The sequence below is a fragment of the Phacochoerus africanus genome, chromosome 3, assembly GCF_016906955.1.
Source record: "Phacochoerus africanus isolate WHEZ1 chromosome 3, ROS_Pafr_v1, whole genome shotgun sequence".
NCBI classification, from domain to species: domain Eukaryota; kingdom Metazoa; phylum Chordata; class Mammalia; order Artiodactyla; family Suidae; genus Phacochoerus; species Phacochoerus africanus.
In genome coordinates this window covers 56003861-56013933 of record NC_062546.1, presented here as the reverse complement: position 1 = coordinate 56013933, position 10073 = coordinate 56003861, and the positions used below count along the sequence as shown (strand labels likewise).

Sequence of the window (10073 nt, the reverse complement as noted above, 5' to 3'; positions counted from 1 at the left end):
AGCAGCATTTGAATTTTACCTTGAAGGTTTGGATCAGATTTTCAAGAGGTGAAATAGAAATAATTCCTGACAGTTGGATTGTCCTATGAAATAACATTGATCTTGAAGGAATGTCAAGTCCATCTGATAAGGCAACTTTATGCTTAGATTGACTCCATGAAAAGAATGCAGTTCTTTGCTGGCCAGACAATCTGACATTTACATGGAACGAGCCTCAATGATTTATGTATATCCACTCAAAGAGACCAAATTATTTTTAATGTGCTAACAAAACCAGAGATCTGAGTGTATAAGGCTTTGTCCTCCAGACCCTGCTGAATTACGCAGAGCACTTTGGGAAGCATCTCTCACTCGGCTGGCCATCTTTGTGGACATGGGTCCTGCTCATCTTAATATTAGAAATAACATGTGTAGAGAATACTTATTCATTGTGACCCCTACCTACAATCCCCTGCCTTTGGTCATTTTAACTTGTTGGAGTATTTATATGTGATAAAGTCACACATAACACAATCTGACACAATCTGAAAAAATCTCTGAATGACATGGAGGCACTCAAGCCCCGTAGCGTACCATCAGGCCCCCTCTTTTCCAAGCCCAAGACAAGAGCTCAGCTGAGTCAATCTCATGACAAGCATCTGAAACATTTCTTTTATCTTTTTTTTTTTTTCTTTTTAAGGCTGAACCTGCGTCATATGGAAGTTCCCAGCTAGGGGTTGAATTAGAGCAGCAACTGCCAGTGTACACCACAGCTCACAGCAACACTGGATCCTTAACCCACTGAGCAAGCCAGGGCTCAAACCCACATCCTCATAGATACTAGTTGGGTTCATCACTGCTGAGCCACAACGGGAACTCCCTGAAATGTTTCTGAGTAGGTAAGATGATTGTGTATAATATGAGCTCTGCCAACAAATTAGATCTCAACAAGAGCTGGTATTTTGGTGGGACAGTTCATTATGCAGGTGTGTCCTGGAGATTTGAAAATACTTAGTATTTGGGAGCTTTTATCTACCAATTCCTTTAGCAAGTCCTGGTGACCTCAATTCTCTCATGTTCACAGCTTCTTTCATTATCGCTCCATTGAAAACCACTGAAGTAGATGTTTAACTTTGGGATGAGGATATGGGGCAAATGAGTACCAGTAGGAAATCTTCCTTTTGTTCTGCATCTCTACCTACTGCCTCATTAGCCTCTGGGCCAAGGGGGTTCAGAGGAAGGGACAACACATTCACACTTGATCATTGGAAAGTCTCCAAATGGCTTCCAGATTCATTTGACATTTTGGCATCAAGGCTACTAATTCCATTGATTGAAAGATACACCGTTATTTTCTACTGCTAAACTAAAGAAAATGCTGCCAATGAATCTATGAAATAATTTTTTAAAAACATGGAATTTTAAAAAATGTTATTCTTATGAAAGAACTTCTGGAGACTTAGGCAAGATTTTTTTTTTTTACCATGAATTACTTTTGTAGATTAAAAAAAGAATGTTACAAGCAAAATAAATTGGGAAAGTATTCTCAATTTCTTCACACTGAGTGTGAGGTTTCTAAAAAAGTATTGCCACTTAGTGTCCATTTTTTTTTCTACATGATATTGCGCATCACCATGCCATCAAAAGGGTGTTCTATTATCACTATTGGGATTTAGCTATGTCTTTTGCCTTCAATTGCATTTTTTTTGCCTGTTATAAGCATTAGTTTTTGCTGATAGGTCAATACTAAGATATAACACATATCCACTTACCTGTGGATATCTTCTTTAAAGCTCTTTGTTGTTGATTTGCAAGAAAATATGAAATTTTGGTTATTCCTCCAAAGTTTTAAGTTTTTAACTCATATCAAGTTTATCTCCATGTCTTCTTGTGAACACAAAAACTTTTTATTTCAAAGACAAATTATAGTGCAATCCTTCTTAAATGATAATTAAACAAGAAAAGAGGCTAAGAGCAGGTAGCAGAAACCCAGTCAAGGCTCATGTATAGTAATCTAGTCTGGAAGAAAAGGTTAGATGTAGCAGGGCTTCAGCCTCAGAAGAAGGGAAATTGAGAACCAAGGTGAGTGTTAGAGGCAACTAATTGTCAACAGATGGCATTCACTCCTTCCTTTAAAAAGAAATCCAGTCACGATTACTTTGCAGAACTGAAACACTGGCTGGCGAAGGCCCTGAGGGCCCACAGTCCCAGTGGAATTGCAGCAGTGTGCTCCATGGCATCTGGAGGTAGTTTTCCTACTGTTGAGAAGCAGACAGCTGGGCTGGAGAGGAGATCATGATGGCTTCATGGAAGGGATTAGACCCACTTAATATGCTAGCCCCAAAGGCAGCTTCAGGCACCAAGAAAGACCCTCATTCTCCTCCATCACCAACAAGTGAATAGTGTGCTGCATCTGTGAGGAAGACAACAGTGCCGCCATCTCATTCTGGCTGCACAAAGGTGTGTTTCATCGATGCCCTAAATGTGGAATCTACAAACTGGTGTCCTACCTAGTGAGCCTTTGCACCAACTCACTCACGTGTGCTGTCAAGTTCCATCTTTCTAATAAAGATTACTCATTGGCTCAACTTAAAAAAAAAATTGCCCAAGTCTTTCCTGGGATCCTGGCATTTCAGCTAGTATTTCCCAGCATTCCTTGAAGCTAGGTGTCATTAAATATCTAAGTGGACACAGACAGATGTGATGTGGTGGCTGAAGCATTTCTGAAATAAATGGAAGTTGTGAATGTAAAGTTAGTAACCATAACGGAAAAAATGTAGAGGGACAAGAGAAGAGCTAAAAAAAACCTATGAAGGATAGGAGTAAAACAGAATCCAAAAAAGGTTTGGAAAATACATGTCAAGAAGGAGGCTAAAGGAAAGAGAATTGAATGAGAATCAGGTCATGCTGAAAGGAGACAGGATGATTCAAGAAGTCAGAGAGGGTCATGGAGGAGAGAGAAAGGCAAATGAGACCTCATTCCAGTTGTACCTATTTCTGTGGGAGTGGAAACTGCAGGGCTTCCTACAGAGCACACTGGACTAATTATTTTTGCCTCCAAAATATAACTGGACTTACAACCTACATTGTGGCTTTATTTCACATAAATTAAGGAATTAGTTTATATATTTCCATGCACTCTAAGCCTATTCCTACTCATTTAAACCATTGTTTATAGTTTCATTACTCTTTTTTCCCCCAATTTCTAAAGTTTTATTGAAGTAGAGTTGATTGACAATGTTGTGATAATTTCTGCTGTACAACAAAGTGATTCAGTTATACACACATCCATTCTTTTTTAATTCTTTCCCATATAGATTATCACAGAATATTGGGTAGAGTTCCCTGTGTTATGCAGCAGGTCCTAGTTGGCTAGTCATTCCATATTCCTCAGTGTGCATATGCCAGTCCCAAACCCCCAGTACATCCACCCCATGCACCCATCTGTCCCCTTTGGTAATCATAAGTTTGTTTTCCAAGTCTGATAGTTTCACTACTCTTCATAATTAATTTTCTTTTATTATTTAACATTGGTAAATAGAACTGAAATCAGGCAAAAAAAAAAAAAAAAATCCGTGTCTTGGAGTTCCCTTCATGGCTCAGGGTTAATGAACCCGACTAGGATTTATGAGGATTTGGGTTTGATTCCTGGCCTCCCTCAGTGGGTTAAGGATCCTGTGTTGCCGTGAGCTGTGGTGTAGGTTGCAGACATGGCTCAGATCCTGCATTGCTGTGGCTGTGGTGTAGGCTGGCGGCTACAGTTCTGATTCGATCCCTAGCCTGGGAACCCCCATATGCCCTGCGTGCGGACCTAAAAAGAGAAAAAAAAAAATCCTTGTCTTAATAAAAAGTTTATTTTTCCAGACATGGGTATAAAGTTCTTCCTATGCATCCTCAAAGTAGTCCTTATATGTTAAGATTGAATATTTCTTTTTTTTTTTTTGTCTTTTTGCTATTTCTTTGGGCCGCTCCCGCATATGGAGGTTCCCAGGCTAGGGGTTGAATCGGAGCTGTAGCCACAGGCCTATGCCAGAGCCACAGCAACGCGGGATCCGAGCCGCGTCTGCAACCCACACCACAGCTCACGGCAACGCCGGATCGTTAACCCACTGAGCAAGGGCAGGGACAGAACCCGCCACCTCATGGTTCCTAGTCGGATTCGTTAACCACTGCACCACGACGGGAACTCCAAGATTGAATATTTCTTTAAGTGAGGGGCAAAGAAAAAAACTTATATTTCAAGACTGAAATTATTAATGAAAAATAAATTTATATTATGCAATCAGCAGGGAGATTTTAGAAGTCACATAGAATGAGCTATTTTATAATATTTTTCCAAAGTTGACATCATCACTCAGTGGGAATATTCTTAGTTGAACAAACACGTATTAATGATGTGTAACATTTATTAAGGCCTTTCTCTGTATTAGAGACTGAGCAAAATGCTTAATTCACTGTTGCTCTTTCACCACAAACAACATACTGGAAAGCCAAGCTTTAGTAAAGTCAAGGGAAACATCCAAGTTTCTCAGGTGGTAAGTAAGGAGATGAGGTTCAGATTCAGGCTGTTGGACTCTAAAGCTCATTTAATTAACCATTATTATATATTGGTTAACTTGAAGGCAGGTATGTTTTTGCTATTAGCCTTTTATTGGGACTGTTAAAACATTTTCCCAGGTATCTCTTAAGCATAAAAATTGTCCTTTCATACCATAGAGTCAAAACATTTAATGAGGTATGTTTCTGGAGAAAAAGGAAAGTGTCTTATTATTATGGTTTTTTTAAATTTTAAAATTATATTTACTTACTTTCTTAGAAAATAGAATTTCACTTACATAGTAAAAATAGCCTTTGGATTTTATAAGGTAGTTGTATAAGGATATTATAGATATTACATGAACTTTAGATTATTGATTTTATTTATTTGGCTAGCTCTTTCAGTAAGTGAATTGAGGTCCTATGTCATGTTTGGAGGTACAGAGAGGAGTTACAGTTCTAGCCTTTGCATTGAGGTCCCTCACATTTAATGTATAGTGGTGATAAATAGTCGATTTGTTATTCTCTTCATTAGAATCAAAGGAAAGCAATTTCTCTAAATGTTCCAGTAATGCTTTTTTAAAGGAAATTGCTAAGTAATCCTAATCTTGATCACATGACTATAATTTTATTTTATTTGATTTATTTTTGTCTTTTTGCCTTTTCTAGGGTCACCTCTGTGGCATATGGAAGTTCCCAGCTAGGGGTCTAATCGGAGCTGTAGCCACCAGCTTACACCACAGCCACAGCAACGTGGGATCTGAGCCATGTCTGGGACCTACACCACAGCTCACGCAATGCCGGATCCTTAACCCACTGAGCAAGGCCTGGGATCGACCCCGCAACCTCATGGTTCCTAGTTGGATGACTGTAATTTTAAAGATGTCCTTATAAAATAGTTACTTATACAACAATACTTGCCCAAACACACTTACTTGTCCAGAATATTCTTATGAGACAAGGAAAATAACAAAAGGCTTACAGTATAGTGTATTGCTGTGCTGGGCTGCGAGTTCTTTTTTCAATTTTCTATTCCTGGTGCCTAGTGGACATGATATAGAAGATACCCAATAAGTACAGTATTGAAAAATAAATAGGGATACAAAAGATAATAAGAATTTCTAATGACTGAGAGAACAAATAAAGTAGATAATTATAATACAGTGTAAATAAATGCTATGATAGAGTTAAAGCAAGATAAAGAATGGGGTTATCACAGGAAATTTTCAGAAGATAATGCTTGAGAGAAGGACCTAAGTTATAAGGTGCTAGTCCTTTCTGGAAGAAAGGTGACATGTGTATAAAGGCACAGAGATACTGTCTACTCTTTTATAGGTACTACTCTGTACAAAGCCACCTGGACAGTAGTGCAGCTAAAATCCAGTTGTATCCATATGGTTTTGTTTGTTTGTTTGTTTGTTTGTTTGTTTGTTTTTTTGGGCCTCACCTGCAGTATATGGAAGTTCCCAGGCTAGGGGTCGAATCAGAGCTGCAGCTGCTGGCCTGCGCCACAGCAATGCGGGATCTATGTCTGCAACCTATGCCACAGCTCACAGCAATGCTGGATCCTTAACCCAATGAGTGAGGACTGGATTGAACCCACATCCTCATGGATACTAGTCAGGTTCCTAATCACTGAGCTATAATAGGTACTCCTATATATAATTTTGACAACCCTGTATCTCACCTCCCGCCCTCTATCACCTGAATTCCTTCCCCTCACTACTCTGTACTCATTTTATGCTTTATTTCACTTCATTTTTTTTATCAGCCTTCTCATTTACTCATCTACTTATTCATTAAAAATATTTATTAAGAATATATTCTATGATATGCTTATGTATTGTCATGCTGGATGAGGTGCTTATATCTTTAGTTGGTGTATGATGATATAAATTTGGACTATTCACTGGGTAGCATCATCATGAAAGTGACTAAAAATGGTGTATACACACACACACACAGACACACACACAATGGAATACTACTCGGCCATGAAAAAGAATGAAATAATGCTATTTGCAGCAACATGGATGGACCCAGAGATTATCATACTGAGGGAAGTAAGTCAGACAAAGCTCTATGTCATATTCCACTTAATGTGGACTCTAATAAAAATGATACAAAAGAACTTATTTATAAAACAGAAACCAACTCACAGATTTCAAAACCAATCTTATGGTTGCCATAGGTGAAACCATTGAGGGGAGAGAAGAATTGAGAGGGTACGAATAATATTTACACACTGCATTTTAATGTAGATGATTGATGAGAACCTACTATACAGCACAGGAAAATCTACTTAAGAGTTTGTAATAACCTACATGGGAAAAAAAGAATGGATATATTTATATATGTGACTGATTCACCATGCTGTACACATGAAGCTAATACAACATTGTAAGTTAGCTATACTCCAATAAAATTAAATTTAAAAAATACTTTCCTTCCATCTGATATCAAAATGGCTTCCAGAGACTTGCCATCATTCTGTTGATCCTTTGAAAAACCTGCCCAGTTTTGTGTTTTGTTTATGCTCCCAGAAATTTATCCTGCTCTTCCCTCATCCTTCTGTATATCTGAGAATTGCTGGTAGGCATGTTAGATAGTAGAAGGGATACTGAGAATGTGAAAATATTTCTGCAGGTAGCCAAATGGATTATATTAGAAGTAGCTCTAATGTTAACAACTTTCATTGCCTTCCTACTATGTGCAAATCTCTGTGCTAGGGATTGATGACCAAAAGATGAATATAGTACAATTCCTCCTTTAAACGATTTGAAATAATATAGCAAAGATGGGATGTATTTAATTGCATTTCTCAAATTAAGCCATTGGACTAAAAACATTTAAATATCCCAGAAAATATTCAGAATCCCATGTATTTTAACATTTTGTTTAAAAGAATTTCTTAAGGACTATTTTTAAAATATTTTAACTGAAAAAATTGCTTGGTAAAAGTAAAAATGGCATTTCCCTTCTGAATTACAGTTAATAAGGTGGACATACTCTTTATTAAGTGTTCTAATAGTATAGTTTCACATTAATAGTATTTTATTGCCTTCACTTTCAATTGTTTTTAAATACAAATGCAGATTTCCCCTCTATATATCTTTAGCTTTCATTATTCTTAAAGGGAAAAGGCATTGCATTTATGAGGTTTGTATGTGCTCTTATGTAAAATTGTTTGAGGCAAAACAACTGTAATAGAAGCACAGATCTCCTTTCTAAAGTGCATAACCTAAACTCGAGGGCAAGGATTTCATTCAATTTGCATCTTTGAAAGGACCCAGTTATTGCTTTATCATAGAAGATGTTCAGAATGTATTTGTTGAATTTATCTCTATGTAATTAATACATTCTATAGGTTTAAATCTTCGTTTATTAGATCAGTGCCTCTTCTTCACTTGTTTTCACTGTCAAGCAATAGATCATCTATTCTGAGTAATTTCTTCCAGGACGATATAAGTCGCAGATTGAGCTGATGTTTTCTCCAGTAATTTAAAAGGTTGAGGACAACATGAGCGTTAAAGAGCTACCAAAATATTATAGAAGTGCAGCATTAGAAAAGACAGTGTTCTGCTTTTTTTGTTTTCCAGCTTTTCTGGAATTAAAGATTGCATAATTTTAAGCCCATGAAGTATTAAATTTCCTTGCAAATCTTTGAATAATGTTGTATTTAAACAGTGGCAATATATATGTATACACACATAAAATATACTTACTACTGGCCGAACAACTAGTTAAAATATGAAAATGAAATCAATAATTTAAAATTTATGTTGTTTACCTGTTTCCCTTGCTCAATTAGTTATCTTTTAGGTCATGTTTTTGATTTATTTATTTACCTTTTAACATTCAGAATTGGTCACCAAAGCAATTTTAATTTTAACTTGGTAAGACAGATTTATTGCTACAAAAGTTAAGGATGCAAATATTTCCTGACGTATTACCCATTGGGAATTTGCTTTGCTTTGTATCTGCAAGAACAGGCTCATGATAATGTGAATATTTAGTCTTAATTATACTTAAGAAACCTACACACACTTCAGAATTTTGCAGACACTGTACAAATCTCACAGGACCGTGGGATGAAGTAAGTTAATAACATCCTCCAAAAGGATTCTGAAAATTAACATTTAAAATAAAAGTCATGCCCAAGCCAGTAGATGAATAGCCAAAGGAACAGTTCATATTTCACATGATTACACAGCATCCATTTCACATTCTTTGGGGAAAAAAGTACACGTTGAATTTTATATCTGGCAATTAAAATGAATACATTTAATTTTCATAACTAAAACAAATTCCATGTTACCAAAAAGTTCTGAGAATTAAAACCAATGCTACAGGCAAAAATATAATTATTAAATTTTTTCTCACATAGATAAAATGAGAAAATGTTTCTTACGGTTATAAAGGTTTTATGTCTATCTCTTGATCTTGGGGGTCTTTACAGTTTCTAGCAGGCTACTAGGTAAGAGCTTTGAGACAAATTTTGGTTTATAGATTTTAACTTTTATAACGAATCACCTTGACCTCCTTTACCAGATGGGTATGGCCTGAGGAGGCAAGAATTAAACTATACAACCACTGTGGAAAACAGTATAGAGGTATCTCAGAAAACTAAATGTAAATCATCTGGCAATCCCACTCCTGGGCATATATCCAGACAAAACTTTCATTGAAAAAGATACATGCACCCATAGGTTCACTGAAGCATTATTTACCATAATCAAGACATGGAAATAACTTCAATGTCCATTGAGTGTATTAAGAAGATGTGGTACATATACATAATGGAATACTACTCAGCCATAAAAAGAACAAAATAATGCCATTTTCAGCAACATAGATGAAACTAGAGATGCTCTTAGTAAGTGAAGTAAGTTAGAGAAAGACAAGTACCACATGACATCATTTATATGTGGAATCTAATATATGGCACAAATGAACCTATCTATTAGAACAGAAACAAACTCATGGCCATGGAGAACAGACTTGTGTTTGCCAAAGGGGAGGGGGAGGGAGAGGGATGGACTGGGAGTTTGGGGTTAGTAAATGCAAACAACCGCTTTTGGAGTGGATAAGCAATGAGTTTCTGCCGTACAGCACAGGAAATTATATCTAGTAACTTGTGATGGAAAATAATATGAGAAAAAGAATGTATATATATATAGAGGTATATATGTATAACTGGGTCACTTTGCTATACAGCAGAAATTGAATATTGTAAATCAACTATAATAAAAAAAAATAAAAAGAATTAAACCAACCACCTAGAGAAAAGAGATCCTACCTATTATGATTCTGGATCTTTGCATTTTTGCCTCATTCTGGACCTTATTATTATCTTAATAATCAAGTTTCTTCCTGTCATCTGCAATCTCTCTCTTTCTACCTTCCTTTTGTTCTCTATTTCAAACATGTATACAGATGAAGTTTTCAGTAGAACATTTGCTTTGTTAAGTTACTCTCCCATTTTTACAAATATATTTTAAAAATATTTCTTAAACATTTTTTTATTTTTAAAGTTTTATTGAAGTGTTTATAATGTC

At 36.3% G+C, this 10073-nt stretch overlaps 1 pseudogene; it reads left to right on the top strand.

Moving 5' to 3' along the window:
- The first annotated feature begins 883 nt into the window (after positions 1 to 883).
- On the top strand, positions 884 to 2639 carry LOC125121902 (cytochrome c oxidase subunit 5B, mitochondrial-like; annotated as a pseudogene).
- Positions 2640 to 10073: the final 7434 nt, after the last annotated feature.